This window comes from Genypterus blacodes, unplaced genomic scaffold, assembly GCF_046128005.1.
Source record: "Genypterus blacodes isolate CSIRO-AG114 ecotype Tasmania unplaced genomic scaffold, CSIRO-AGI_Gbla_v1 ptg000039l_1, whole genome shotgun sequence".
Taxonomy (NCBI): domain Eukaryota; kingdom Metazoa; phylum Chordata; class Actinopteri; order Ophidiiformes; family Ophidiidae; genus Genypterus; species Genypterus blacodes.
The window spans coordinates 7637593-7651209 of NW_027466852.1; the positions used below are offsets into that span (position 1 = coordinate 7637593).

The 13617-nt window shown below is 45.7% G+C and overlaps 14 non-coding genes and 6 pseudogenes across 14 annotated transcripts; all 20 read left to right on the plus strand.

Annotated features, from left to right (window-relative positions):
* Positions 1-5090: 5090 nt before the first annotated feature.
* Positions 5091-5209, plus strand: LOC142997231 (5S ribosomal RNA). Its single transcript, XR_012961965.1, has one exon. It is a non-coding gene; the product is annotated as a 5S ribosomal RNA (ribosomal RNA).
* A 245-nt stretch (positions 5210-5454) lies between these two features.
* On the plus strand, positions 5455-5573 carry LOC142998086 (5S ribosomal RNA; annotated as a pseudogene).
* Positions 5574-5814: 241 nt separating this feature from the next.
* Positions 5815-5933, plus strand: LOC142998074 (5S ribosomal RNA; annotated as a pseudogene).
* A 445-nt stretch (positions 5934-6378) lies between these two features.
* Positions 6379-6497, plus strand: LOC142997156 (5S ribosomal RNA). The gene has a single exon (XR_012961891.1). It is a non-coding gene; the product is annotated as a 5S ribosomal RNA (ribosomal RNA).
* Positions 6498-6742: 245 nt separating this feature from the next.
* LOC142998790 (5S ribosomal RNA) lies at positions 6743-6861 on the plus strand. The gene has a single exon (XR_012963083.1). It is a non-coding gene; the product is annotated as a 5S ribosomal RNA (ribosomal RNA).
* A 457-nt stretch (positions 6862-7318) lies between these two features.
* LOC142997870 (5S ribosomal RNA) lies at positions 7319-7437 on the plus strand. The gene has a single exon (XR_012962577.1). It is a non-coding gene; the product is annotated as a 5S ribosomal RNA (ribosomal RNA).
* A 245-nt stretch (positions 7438-7682) lies between these two features.
* On the plus strand, positions 7683-7801 carry LOC142998792 (5S ribosomal RNA). Its single transcript, XR_012963085.1, has one exon. It is a non-coding gene; the product is annotated as a 5S ribosomal RNA (ribosomal RNA).
* Positions 7802-8261: 460 nt separating this feature from the next.
* Positions 8262-8380, plus strand: LOC142997884 (5S ribosomal RNA). Its single transcript, XR_012962590.1, has one exon. It is a non-coding gene; the product is annotated as a 5S ribosomal RNA (ribosomal RNA).
* A 241-nt stretch (positions 8381-8621) lies between these two features.
* On the plus strand, positions 8622-8740 carry LOC142997178 (5S ribosomal RNA). The gene has a single exon (XR_012961913.1). It is a non-coding gene; the product is annotated as a 5S ribosomal RNA (ribosomal RNA).
* A 445-nt stretch (positions 8741-9185) lies between these two features.
* LOC142997179 (5S ribosomal RNA) lies at positions 9186-9304 on the plus strand. The gene has a single exon (XR_012961914.1). It is a non-coding gene; the product is annotated as a 5S ribosomal RNA (ribosomal RNA).
* A 245-nt stretch (positions 9305-9549) lies between these two features.
* On the plus strand, positions 9550-9658 carry LOC142998327 (5S ribosomal RNA; annotated as a pseudogene).
* Positions 9659-10103: 445 nt separating this feature from the next.
* On the plus strand, positions 10104-10222 carry LOC142998326 (5S ribosomal RNA; annotated as a pseudogene).
* Positions 10223-10467: 245 nt separating this feature from the next.
* LOC142998925 (5S ribosomal RNA) lies at positions 10468-10586 on the plus strand. Its single transcript, XR_012963211.1, has one exon. It is a non-coding gene; the product is annotated as a 5S ribosomal RNA (ribosomal RNA).
* A 245-nt stretch (positions 10587-10831) lies between these two features.
* LOC142997644 (5S ribosomal RNA) lies at positions 10832-10950 on the plus strand. The gene has a single exon (XR_012962360.1). It is a non-coding gene; the product is annotated as a 5S ribosomal RNA (ribosomal RNA).
* Positions 10951-11195: 245 nt separating this feature from the next.
* Positions 11196-11314, plus strand: LOC142997180 (5S ribosomal RNA). The gene has a single exon (XR_012961915.1). It is a non-coding gene; the product is annotated as a 5S ribosomal RNA (ribosomal RNA).
* Positions 11315-11759: 445 nt separating this feature from the next.
* Positions 11760-11878, plus strand: LOC142997181 (5S ribosomal RNA). The gene has a single exon (XR_012961916.1). It is a non-coding gene; the product is annotated as a 5S ribosomal RNA (ribosomal RNA).
* A 245-nt stretch (positions 11879-12123) lies between these two features.
* LOC142998371 (5S ribosomal RNA) lies at positions 12124-12232 on the plus strand (annotated as a pseudogene).
* Positions 12233-12677: 445 nt separating this feature from the next.
* Positions 12678-12796, plus strand: LOC142998233 (5S ribosomal RNA; annotated as a pseudogene).
* Positions 12797-13041: 245 nt separating this feature from the next.
* LOC142998873 (5S ribosomal RNA) lies at positions 13042-13160 on the plus strand. The gene has a single exon (XR_012963160.1). It is a non-coding gene; the product is annotated as a 5S ribosomal RNA (ribosomal RNA).
* A 245-nt stretch (positions 13161-13405) lies between these two features.
* Positions 13406-13524, plus strand: LOC142998793 (5S ribosomal RNA). The gene has a single exon (XR_012963086.1). It is a non-coding gene; the product is annotated as a 5S ribosomal RNA (ribosomal RNA).
* The last annotated feature ends 93 nt before the right edge of the window (positions 13525-13617 follow it).

Sequence of the window (13617 nt, forward strand, 5' to 3'; positions counted from 1 at the left end):
AGAAAATGTGGAGAGCAGGGGCACTATGCAAGGGAGTGCATGGGCAGAGGGAACAAATGCCAGAGCTGCAAAAAGGAGAGCAGCAGATGTGTTTGTGAGGACGTTGATCATGCTCCAGGGACGGGAGGAAAGCAACGTGAGGAGCAGGAAGAATCGAGAGAGAATATCTCTGAGAGGGAGGAGACCGAGAAGGATCGTGCGGAGGGGGAAGCGGAGAAAGGAAGAGACATACTGGAGTCGGACGGAGAGCAAGGAATGGAGGTGAGAGGATCGACAGCTGAGGTGCCGGGACATGGAGACGCAGCAGAGGGGCAGAGTGTGGATACATCGGAGAGAAAGGAGAGGAAGGTGAAAATTGTTCAACTTCAGCGGCCCCCAGAATCAGACTCAGAGATATGCTTGACGGGGTCTCAAGAGTCGGGGAACTCGGAGTCTGATATGGACCTCGGAAACAGCCAGGAGCTGGGGAAGAGAAGACTGCAATGGATGCTGAAGACAAGGGGATCAAAAAGAGGAAAAAGTAAGACGTGAACTGTAGCATAAAGATGATGGGCCTGATTTATCTCTATGTATTTACAATGTTAAAAATACTATCGCAAAACACAAACGGCTTAAGATGTATTAACAAGATGAGAGATGTTTTAAGGGTGGATACTTTTGACATCCTCTGTGTACAAGAGACTAGGTGGACAAGGGAGTGGAGAAGCTATCTGAGGGATACATGGGCTGGAAAAGTGTGGGCAAACAACGGTGTAAATGGACGAGCCGGAGTCGCTATTTTTGCGAAAGGAGATAAGATCCAAAATGTTAAGGAAATAGTGAAGGATGATGAGGGAAGGGTGATCGGTATTGAATTTATTTACAGGAATGTGCTTTACAAACTTTTGAATATTTATGCACCGAATGAGGACAACAAGCGTGGAATTTTCTTTGATCAACTAAAACCGCATTTGGGAGGGAACATTTGTGTAGTGGGGGATTTTAACTGTGCACTTACGAGGTTGGATATATCAAGCAACAATACATACAAAAGTGATATAAGTAGGAAATCGCTAAATGAGCTTTTTGACTATTTCAACCTGGTAGATCTGTGGAGGGTGCGCAATATGGGAGAAAGGGGCTTTTCCAGACGACAGACGGTTCTGGGGAAACTTAAACAGTCCAGGATTGACTTATGTCTATTAGCATCTGGGCTGGAAAAAAAGATTTCAAAATGCTGGTATGAGTTCACAGGGTTTAGCGATCATGCAAGGTTATGGGTGGAGCTGGGGGAGAAAGAGCACAAAGGTGGAGGGTTATGGTGTTTAAATAACAGTGTTTTGCTGGATGGAAAATATAGGGAGAAAGTTGAAAATCTACTGAAAGAAAGAAAAAGAGAACTGCAGCGTGAGGGTTGTATAAATATGGGGGAGTGGTGGGAGGAGGTGAAATTGCACATCAAAAAAGTGACAATAAACTATTGTAAAAATAAAATGGAGAAGGAAAGAAGGACTGAGTATAGTTTAAGAGACCAGATTAATAAAGAGCTGGAAAGGTCGATTGCAGAGGAAAACTTCAACAATCTAAAATATCTCATGCTGAGAAAACAATTAGATGAGCTTGAGAAGAAACGGAGCAGAGGGGCAGCTATCAGATCAAGGATGAAGGATATTTTAGAAGGGGAAAAGAATACAAGTTTCTTTTTAGGGCTTGAAAAAAGACAGCAAAAGAAAGCTCATCTGCAAAACCTGAAAAATGAAGAGGGTAAGACAATGGAGAAGACAGGGGAAATGCTGGAGGTGGCTCATAAACATTTTAAAAAACTTTTTTCAAAGATGGAGGTAAACTCTACAGACCACAGTGTTTTTGAAGGGATAGAAAAAAAATTAGGGGAAGAGGACAGAGCAGACTGTGATAAAAACATAACAGAGGAAGAATTGGAAAGAGCAATAAATGGTTTGAATAAGAACAAAAGTCCAGGGCTGGATGGGTTATCGGGGGAATTTTACATCACCTTTAAACAGGTGATAAAGCCAATTCTCCTGAGAATCTTTCAATGCATGGAGCGGGAGGGGAAAGCATCTGGGGACTTCTTCACGGGGCTAATCCGAGTGGTGTATAAGAATAAGGGTGACAAAGGTGATTTGGGGAATTATAGGCCAATTAGTCTGCTAAATACAGATTATAAAATACTGGCTAAAATCCTGGCAAACAGATTGAAGGAGGTGATAGGCACAGTGGTGAATCCCTGTCAGTGTTATGGTGTGGTAGGGAGAGACATTAGTGACATCATCTTATCGATCCAGGACATCTTTGACAAAATGAATCAGAAGGGAGGGCTGTACATAGGGGTTGATTTAGAGAAGGCGTTTGATAGGGTGGATCATGATTTTTTGTTTAAAACACTGGGAAAGATGGGTTTCGGGGAAGGTTTCACTAAATGGATTAGGTTAATATATAGGAATGCCATCAGTAGGGTGAAAATAAACGGGAGGTTAACTGAGAGCTTCGCTCTGGAGAGGTCAATCAGGCAAGGATGCCCGCTTTCAGCTATGTTATACTCCATAGCGGCAGAACCCTTGTCTGCCCTCATTAGGAGGGACCCAGGGATTTTGGGGATTGAAATGGAAGATAAAACGGACACAAAAATCTACCAGTACGCAGATGACATAAGTATTACGGTTAGGGATGAGAGGAGTGTAGACAGGGTGCTGCAGCATGTAGAGTGCTATGAGAGGGCATCTGGGGCCAAAATCAATGCGGAAAAAACCGAGCTAATGGGCTTTGGTGATGGTTTCGATTGTGTAAATAAATGGAATTTTGTAAAGAGAAATGAAATGGTGAAGGTTTTGGGGGTATACGTAGGTAAGAATCGAGATGCAGCAACAAAACAAACGTGGGGTGAAATAGAGGGAAAAATCAAAATGCGATTGGATTTCTGGTCCGGGAGGAAATTGAATCTAAGGGGTAAAGTGATAGTAACTAACGCCCTCCTCCTGTCCAAGTGTCAGTATGCGCTAAGAGTCTGTGAAATGCCGGACAGGGTAATAGGAAAGCTGAATGACATGATGAGTGCTTTCATCTGGAATAAAAAACAGCATTTGATAGCCAGGAAGGTGCTCATCAATGGGCAGAAGGAGGGCGGTTTGAAATTGGTGGACCTGAAAAGTAAAAAGCTTAGTGCACGGATTCGACTGTTAGGGAAATTTATGGGAAACGCAAAGATTTACGCGTGGCAGAAGTGCCTCGACTCTTGCCTACAGGGGTGGGATAATAGAGGAGTGTTTAATCTATGTAGGGAAACGGAGCAAAGGGAAAGAGCACAGGTTAATGCATTTACAGGGGAAATACTTGAAGCGTGGAATATTTTACTGGGGGATTTAAAGTTTAGATGTGAGACTGCGGAGCAGGTGTTACACCAACCAGTTTTCAGAAATCCGGCAATAAGGTGCCAGGGGAAGGTATTTTCAGGGAGGTACTTGGAGGAACTAGGTTTAAATCAGGTGAAGCACTTTATCCAAAGAGGTGGTGGATTTCTGCAGGAGGAAGTAATCCAGGAGGTCAGGGGAAGATTAGGGAAAGTGAGACCAATAGAAATCAAAAGACTATGCCAGAGAATTTTAGAGGGGTTACCTCGGAGCTGGGTGGCGCTGGTGAAGGGGAGGAGGGCAGAGAAGGCTCTGGAGTTGGTCAGTTTCTCCCTCATCCAAGGAGGGAAAGAGCATGACATACGATCAGTTAACTCCAAGATACTATATAGAGTGTTTTTGGGAAAGGAAAAGAAGAAAGCGGCAGCTGAGGAAGTATGGCTAAGGCAGTTCCATGGGCTTCAGAGGGAGCACATTTGGTCAGATCTAAATGTGAAGTTCATTTCATCAGAGTGCTTTGATACAAATTTCAGGCTCAGACACAATAGAATATTTGTCAATTTGGTGCTAAACCAGATAAATAGACTCAACAGCAAGGTTTGTGATATATGTGAGGTGGAAGTGGAGACATTTAGGCACTTTATTTTTGAATGTAAGGAGTTAAAAGTGTTTTTTGAGAAACTGGACCAATGCTTCCAAAAATGTAGAGTCACAATCACGGAAAAGGAAAAATGGGAGAGGTTTTTTCTATTTGGGTATAAGGAAAGGAAAGCAGGGGTGAACAAATGGCTTATCAATTACATTCTGAGTTATGCCAAACATGTCATCAGACTTCGGAGAAACTATTCACATTTCGAGGACAAAAAAGTGAACATCTGGAGATTTTTCTGTAACTTTATGAAAATGAATGTGAGTCTGCTGTGGGATGGTGGGGACAAGAATTTCAAACAAAAGGTGCTGGAAGATAACTGTCTATTTGTGTGTGGAAATCAGGGTGGGGTGCAAATGTCAATAGGTCAAGGGTGAGGGGTGATGGGTGAAGGAAGAAAAAAAAAAAAAAAAAAGATGTGATGAATGGTGTTATGGATTGTTGGAAATAATTTGATTTGATTTGAAATGACTTGTATTTACTTGTGTAAAATGTATTTGTAAAAATATTTATTTTTTGATAATAAAAGAGAAAAAAAAAAAACACGCCCGATCTCGTCTGATCTCGGAAGCTAATCAGCATCGGGCCAGGTTAGTACTTGGATGGGAGACCGCCTGGGAATACCCGGTGCCGTAAGCATTTTGGCCCTCTGAGCAGAAGGCCTCACCTGGTCCTCCTCCCTCATGTTTCACTCCCTCTGTCAACACCCAATGTCCCTCAGGAGAATAAAGTTGTATCTTATCTTATATGATAGCATACATTCAGAAAATGAGTATTGCACATGGGCATAATATGAGATGATTGAATGCACATGAGGAGTGAAATACACGAGCCACTGTGTGACGATGATGATGATGATGATGATGATGATGAGGATAAAAGTGAGCGCCAGAGATGTAAGTGGTCCCTCTGTAAGTTCTATGTGATGATTATCAGTTTCATTAGGTAAGACTTCATTATCCAGAAATGTGTGTTTCTGATGAAGGCATCATGTAAATTGTGATATACATGAACTTGAGTGTAGTCATGTGTACACGGTGACTTGAACTGGGTCTGTCTCACCTATAAAGAGCCTCTGTGTGGCTGCTCTCCTCGTTTACGGCCATACCACTCTGAACATGCCCGATCTCGTCTGATCTCGGAAGCTAATCAGCGTCGGGCCAGGTTAGTACTTGGATGGGAGACCGCCTGGGAATACCCGGTGCCGTAAGCATTTTGGCCCTCTGAGCAGCAGGCCTCACCTGGTCCTCCTCCCTCATGTTTCACTCCCTCTGTCAACACGCAATTTCCCTCAGGAGAATAAAGTTGTATCTTATCTTATCTGAAATGTTAGTGTTCTTCTGATGAAGGCATCATGTAAATTGTGATATACATGAACTTGAGTGTAGTCATGCGTACACGGTGACTTGAACTGGGTCTGTCTCACCTATAAAGAGCCTCTGTGTGGCTCCTCTCTTCGTTTACGGCCATACCACTCTGAACATGCCCGATCTCGTCTGATCTCGGAAGCTAAGCAGCTTCGGGCCAGGTTAGTACTTGGATGGGAGACTGCCTGGGAATTCCCGGTGCAGTAAGCATTTTGGCCCTCTGAGCAGCAGGCCTCACCTGGTCCTCCTCCCTCATGTTTCACTCCCTCTGTGAACACGCAATTTCCTTCGGGAGAATAAAGTTGTATCTTATCTTATCTGAAATGTGTGTTTATGATGAAGGCATCATGTCAATTGTGATATACATGAACTTGAGTGTAGTCATGCGTACACGGTGACTTGAACTGGGTCTGTCTCACCTATAAAGAGCCTCTGTGTGGCTCCTCTCCTCGTTTACGGCCATACCACTCTGAACATGCCCGATCTCGTCTGATCTCGGAAGCTAAGCAGCTTCGGGCCAGGTTAGTACTTGGATGGGAGACTGCCTGGGAATACCCGGTGCAGTAAGCATTTTGGCCCTCTGAGCAGCAGGCCTCACCTGGTCCTCCTCCCTCATGTTTCACTCCCTCTGTGAACACGCAATTTCCCTCGGGAGAACAAAGTTGTATCTTATGTTATCTTATATGAAATCATACATTCAGAAAATGAGTATTGCACATGGGCATAATATGAGATGATTGAATGCACATGAGGAGTGAAGTACACGAGCCACTGTGTGACGATGATGATGATGATGATGAAAGTGAGCGTCAGAGATGTAAGTGGTCCCTCTGTATGTTCTATGTGATGATTATCAGTTTCATTAGGTAAGACTTCATTATCCAGAAATGTGTGTTTCTGGTGAAGGCATCATGTAAATTGTGATATACATGAACTTGAGTGTAGTCATGTGTACACGGTGACTTGAACTGGGTCTGTCTCACCTATAAAGAGCCTCTGTGTGGCTGCTCTCCTCGTTTAAGGCCATACCACTCTGAACACGCCCGATCTCGTCTGATCTCGGAAGCTAAGCAGCGTTGGGCCAGGTTAGTACTTGGATGGGAGACCGCCTGGGAATACCCGGTGCCGTAAGCATTTTGGCCCTCTGAGCAGCAGGCCTCACCTGGTCCTCCTCCCTCATGTTTCACTCCCTCTGTCAACACGCAATTTCCCTCGGGAGAATAAAGTATTATCTTATCTTATCTGAAATGTTAGTGTTCTTCTGATGAAGGCATCATGTAAATTGTGATATACATGAACTTGAGTGTAGTCATGCGTACACGGTGACTTGAACTGGGTCTGTCTCACCTATAAAGAGCCTCTGTGTGGCTGCTCTCCTCGTTTACGGCCATACCACTCTGAACACGCCTGATCTCGTCTGATCTCGGAAGCTAAGCAGCGTCGGGCCAGGTTAGTACTTGGATGGGAGACCGCCTGGGAATACCCGGTGCCGTAAGCATTTTGGCCCTATGAGCAGCAGGCCTCACCTGGTCCTCCTCCCTCATGTTTAACTCCCTCTGTCAACACCCAATGTCCCTCGGGAGAATAAAGTTGTATCTTATCTTATGTTATATGAAAGCATACATTCAGAAAATGAGTATTGCACATGGACATAATATGAGATGATTGAATGCACATGAGGAGTGAAGTACACGAGCCACTGTGTGACGATGATGATGATGATGATGATGATGAGGATAAAAGTGAGCGCCAGAGATGTAAGTGGTCCCTCTGTATGTTCTATGTGATGATTATCAGTTTCATTAAGTAAGACTTCATTATCCAGAAATGTGTGTTTCTGATGAAGGCATCATGTAAATTGTGATATACATGAACTTGAGTGTAGTCATGCGTACACGGTGACTTGAACTGGGTCTGTCTCACCTATAAAGAGCCTCTGTGTGGCTGCTCTCCTCGTTTACGGCCATACCACTCTGAACACGCCCGATCTCGTCTGATCTCGGAAGCTAATCAGCGTCGGGCCAGGTTAGTACTTGGATGGGAGACCGCCTGGGAATACCCGTTACCGTAAGCATTTTGGCCCTCTGAGCAGCAGGCCTCACCTGGTCCTCCTCCCTCATGTTTCACTCCCTCTGTCAACACGCAATTTCCCTCGGGAGAACAAAGTTGTATCTTATCTTATCTGAAATGTTAGTGTTCTTCTGATGAAGGCATCATGTAAATTGTGATATACATGAACTTGAGTGTAGTCATGCGTACACGGTGACTTGAACTGGGTCTGTCTCACCTATAAAGAGCCTCTGTGTGGCTGCTCTCCTCGTTTACGGCCATACCACTCTGAACACGCCTGATCTCGTCTGATCTCGGAAGCTAAGCAGCGTCGGGCCAGGTTAGTACTTGGATGGGAGACCGCCTGGGAATACCCGGTGCCGTAAGCATTTTGGCCCTCTGAGCAGCAGGCCTCACCTGGTCCTCCTCCCTCATGTTTCACTCCCTCTGTCAACACCCAATGTCCCTCAGGAGAATAAAGTTGTATCTTATCTTATCTTATATGAAAGCATACATTCAGAAAATGAGTATTGCACATGGGCATAATATGAGATGATTGAATGCACATGAGGAGTGAAGTACACGAGCCACTGTGTGACGATGATGATGATGATGATGATGATGATGAGGATAAAAGTGAGCGCCAGAGATGTAAATGGTCCCTCTGTATGTTCTATGTGATGATTATCAGTTTCATTAGGTAAGACTTCATTATCCAGAAATGTGTGTTTCTGATGAAGGCATCATGTAAATTGTGATATACATGAACTTGAGTGTAGTCATGTGTACACGGTGACTTGAACTGGGTCTGTCTCACCTATAAAGAGCCTCTGTGTGGCTTCTCTCCTCGTTTACGTCCATACCACTCTGAACACGCCCGATCTCGTCTGATCTCGGAAGCTAATCAGCGTCGGGCCAGGTTAGTACTTGGATGGGAGACCGCCTGGGAATACCCAGTGCCGTAAGCATTTTGGCCCTCTGAGCAGCAGGCCTCACCTGGTCCTCCTCCCTCATGTTTCACTCCCTCTGTCAACACGCAATTTCCCTCCGGAGAATAAAGTTGTATCTTATCTTATCTGAAATGTGTGTTTATGATGACGGCATCATGTCAATTGTGATATACATGAACTTGAGTGTAGTCATGTGTACACGGTGACTTGAACTGGGTCCGTCTCACCTATAAAGAGCCTCTGAGTGGCTGCTTTCCTCGTTTACGGCCATACCACTCTGAACACGCCCGATCTCGTCTGATCTCGGAAGCTAAGCAGCGTCGGGCCAGGTTAGTACTTGGATGGGAGACCGCCTGGGAATACCCGGTGCAGTAAGCATTTTGGCCCTCTGAGCAGCAGGCCTCACCTGGTCCTCCTCCCTCATGTTTCACTCCCTCTGTCAACACCCAATGTCCCTCGGGAGAATAAAGTTGTGTCTTATCTTATCTTATATGAAATCATACATTCAGAAAATGAGTATTGCACATGGGCATAATATGAGATGATTGAATGCACATGAGGAGTGAAGTACACGAGCCACTGAATGACAATGATGATGATGAGGATGAAAGTGAGCGTCAGAGATGTAAGTGGTCCCTCTGTATGTTCTATGTGATGATTATCAGTTTCATTAGGTAAGACTTCATTATCCAGAAATGTGTGTTTCTGATAAAGGCATCATGTAAATTGTGATATACATGAACTTGAGTGTAGTCATGTGTACACGGTGACTTGAACTGGGTCTGTCTCACCTATAAAGAGCCTCTGTGTGGCTGCTCTCCTCGTTTACGGCCATACCACTCTGAACACGCCCGATCTCGTCTGATCTCGGAAGCTAAGCAGCGTCGGGCCAGGTTAGTACTTGGATGGGAGACCGCCTGGGAATACCCGGTGCAGTAAGCACTTTGGCCCTCTGAGCAGCAGGCCTCACCTGGTCCTCCTCCCTCATGTTTCACTCCCTCTGTGAACACGCAATTTCCCTCGGGAGAATAAAGTTGTATCTTATCTTATCTGAAATGTTAGTGTTCTTCTGATGAAGGCAACATGTAAATTGTGATATACATGAACTTGAGTGTAGTCATGTGTACACGGTGACTTGAACTGGGTCTGTCTCACCTATTAAGAGCCTCTGTGTGGCTGCTCCCCTCATTTACGGCTATACCACTCTGAACACGCCTGATCTCGGAAGCTAAGCAGCGTCGGGCCAGGTTAGTACTTGGATGGGAGACCGCCTGGGAATACCCGGTGCCGTAAGAATTTTGGCCCTCTGAGCAGCAGGCCTCACCTGGTCCTCCTCCCTCATGTTTCACTCCCTCTGTCAACACCCAATGTCCCTCAGAAGAATAAAGTTGTATCTTATCTTATCTTATATGAAAGCATACATTCAGAAAATGAGTATTGCACATGGGCATAATATGAGATGATTGAATGCACATGAGGAGTGAAGTACACGAGCCACTGTGTGACAATGATGATGATGAGGATGAAAGATAGCGTCAGAGATGTAAGTGGTCCCTCTGTATGTTCTATGTGATGATTATCAGTTTCAATAGGTAAGACTTCATTATCCAGAAATGTGTGTTTCTGATAAAGGCATCATGTAAATTGTGATATACATGAACTTGAGTGTAGTCATGTGTACACGGTGACTTGAACTGGGTCTGTCTCACCTATAAAGAGCCTCTGTGTGGCTGCTCTCCTCGTTTACGTCCATACCACTCTGAACATGCCCGATCTCGTCTGATCTCGGAAGCTAATCAGCGTCCGGCCAGGTTAGTACTTGGATGGGAGACCGCATGGGAATACCCGCTGCCGTAAGCATTTTGGCCCTCTGAGCAGCAGGCCTCACCTGGTCCTCCTCCCTCATGTTTCACTCCCTCTGTCAACACGCAATTTCCCTCGGGAGAATAAAGTTGTATCTTATCTTATCTGAAATGTTGGTGTTCTTCTGATGAAGGCATCATGTAAATTGTGATATACATGAACTTGATTGTAGTCATGCGTACACGGTGACTTGAACTGGGTCTGTCTCACCTATAAAGAGCCTCTGTGTGGCTCCTCTCCTCGTTTACGGCCAGACCACTCTGAACACGCCCGATCTCGTCTGATCTCGGAAGCTAAGCAGCGTCGGGCCAGGTTAGTACTTGGATGGGAGACCGCCTGGGAATACCCGGTGCCGTAAGCATTTTGGCCGTCTGAGCAGCAGGCCTCACCTGGTCCTCCTCCCTCATCTTTCACTCCCTCTTTGAACACGCAATTTCCCTCAGGAGAACAAAGTTGTATCTTATCTTATCTGAAATGTTAGTGTTCTTCTGGTGAAGGCATCATGTAAATTGTGATATACATGAACTTGGGTGTAGTCATGCGTACACGGTGACTTGAACTGGGTCTGTCTCACCTATAAAGAGCCTCTGTGTGGATGCTGTCCTCGTTTACGGCCATACCACTCTGAACACGCCCGATCTCGTCTGATCTCGGAAGCTAAGAAGCGTCGGGCCAGGTTAGTACTTGGATGGGAGACCGCCTGGGAATACCCGGTGCAGTAAGCATTTTGGCCCTCTGAGCAGCAGGCCTCACCTGGTCCTCCTCCCTCATGTTTCACTCCCTCTGTGAACACGCAATTTCCCTCGGGAGAACAAAGTTGTATCTTATCTTATCTGAAATGTTAGTGTTCTTCTGATGAAGGCATCATGTAAATTGTGATATACATGAACTTGAGTGTAGTCATGTGTACACGGTGACTTGAACTGGGTCCGTCTCACCTATAAAGAGCCTCTGAGTGGCTGCTTTCCTCGTTTACGGCCATACCACTCTGAACACGCCCGATCTCGTCTGATCTCGGAAGCTAAGCAGCGTCGGGCCAGGTTAGTACTTGGATGGGAGACCGCCTGGGAATACCCGGTGCAGTAAGCATTTTGGCCCTCTGAGCAGCAGGCCTCACCTGGTCCTCCTCCCTCATGTTTCACTCCCTCTGTCAACACCCAATGTCCCTCGGGAGAATAAAGTTGTGTCTTATCTTATCTTATATGAAATCATACATTCAGAAAATGAGTATTGCACATGGGCATAATATGAGATGATTGAATGCACATGAGGAGTGAAGTACACGAGCCACTGAATGACAATGATGATGATGAGGATGAAAGTGAGCGTCAGAGATGTAAGTGGTCCCTCTGTATGTTCTATGTGATGATTATCAGTTTCATTAGGTAAGACTTCATTATCCAGAAATGTGTGTTTCTGATAAAGGCATCATGTAAATTGTGATATACATGAACTTGAGTGTAGTCATGTGTACACGGTGACTTGAACTGGGTCTGTCTCACCTATAAAGAGCCTCTGTGTGGCTGCTCTCCTCGTTTACGGCCATACCACTCTGAACACGCCCGATCTCGTCTGATCTCGGAAGCTAAGCAGCGTCGGGCCAGGTTAGTACTTGGATGGGAGACCGCCTGGGAATACCCGGTGCAGTAAGCACTTTGGCCCTCTGAGCAGCAGGCCTCACCTGGTCCTCCTCCCTCATGTTTCACTCCCTCTGTGAACACGCAATTTCCCTCGGGAGAATAAAGTTGTATCTTATCTTATCTGAAATGTTAGTGTTCTTCTGATGAAGGCAACATGTAAATTGTGATATACATGAACTTGAGTGTAGTCATGTGTACACGGTGACTTGAACTGGGTCTGTCTCACCTATTAAGAGCCTCTGTGTGGCTGCTCCCCTCATTTACGGCTATACCACTCTGAACAAGCCTGATCTCGGAAGCTAAGCAGCGTCGGGCCAGGTTAGTACTTGGATGGGAGACCGCCTGGGAATACCCGGTGCCGTAAGAATTTTGGCCCTCTGAGCAGCAGGCCTCACCTGGTCCTCCTCCCTCATGTTTCACTCCCTCTGTGCACACCCAATGTCCCTCAGAAGAATAAAGTTGTATCTTATCTTATCTTATATGAAAGCATACATTCAGAAAATGAGTATTGCACATGGGCATAATATGAGATGATTGAATGCACATGAGGAGTGAAGTACACGAGCCACTGTGTGACAATGATGATGATGAGGATGAAAGATAGCGTCAGAGATGTAAGTGGTCCCTCTGTATGTTCTATGTGATGATTATCAGTTTCAATAGGTAAGACTTCATTATCCAGAAATGTGTGTTTCTGATAAAGGCATCATGTAAATTGTGATATACATGAACTTGAGTGTAGTCATGTGTACACGGTGACTTGAACTGGGTCTGTCTCACCTATAAAGAGCCTCTGTGTGGCTGCTCTCCTCGTTTACGGCCATACCACTCTGAACATGCCCGATCTCGTCTGATCTCGGAAGCTAATCAGCGTCCGGCCAGGTTAGTACTTGGATGGGAGACCGCATGGGAATACCCGCTGCCGTAAGCATTTTGGCCCTCTGAGCAATAGGCCTCACCTGGTCCTCCTCCCTCATGTTTCACTCCCTCTGTCAACACGCAATTTCCCTTGGGAGAATAAAGTTGTATCTTATCTTATCTGAAATGTTGGTGTTCTTCTGATGAAGGCATCATGTAAATTGTGATATACATGAACTTGAGTGTAGTCATGTGTACACGGTGACTTGAACTGGGTCTGTCTCACCTATAAAGAGCCTCTGTGTGGCTGCTCTCCTTGTTTACGGCCATACCACTCTGAACACGCCCGATCTCGTCTGATCTCGGAAGCTAATCAGCGTCGGGCCAGGTTAGTACTTGGATGGGAGACCGCCTGGGAATACCCGGTGCCGTAAGCATTTTGGCCCTCTGAGCAGCAGGCCTCACCTGGTCCTCCTCCCTCATGTTTCACTCCCTCTGTGAACACGCAATTCCCCTCGGGAGAACAAAGTTGTATCTTATCTTATCTGAAATGTTAGTGTTCTTCTGATGAAGGCATCATGTAAATTTTGATATACATGAACTTGAGTGTAGTCATGCGTACACGGTGACTTGAACTGGGTCTGTCTCACCTATAAAGAGCCTCTGTGTGGCTGCTCTCCTCGTTTACGGCCATACCACTCTGAACACGCCTGATCTCGTCTGATCTCGGAAGCTAAGCAGCGTCGGGCCAGGTTAGTACTTGGATGGGAGACCGCCTGGGAATACCCGGTGCCGTAAGCATTTTGGCCCTCTGAGCAGCAGGCCTCACCTGGTCCTCCTCCCTCATGTTTCACTCCCTCTGTCAACACCCAATGCCCCTCAGGAAAATAAAGT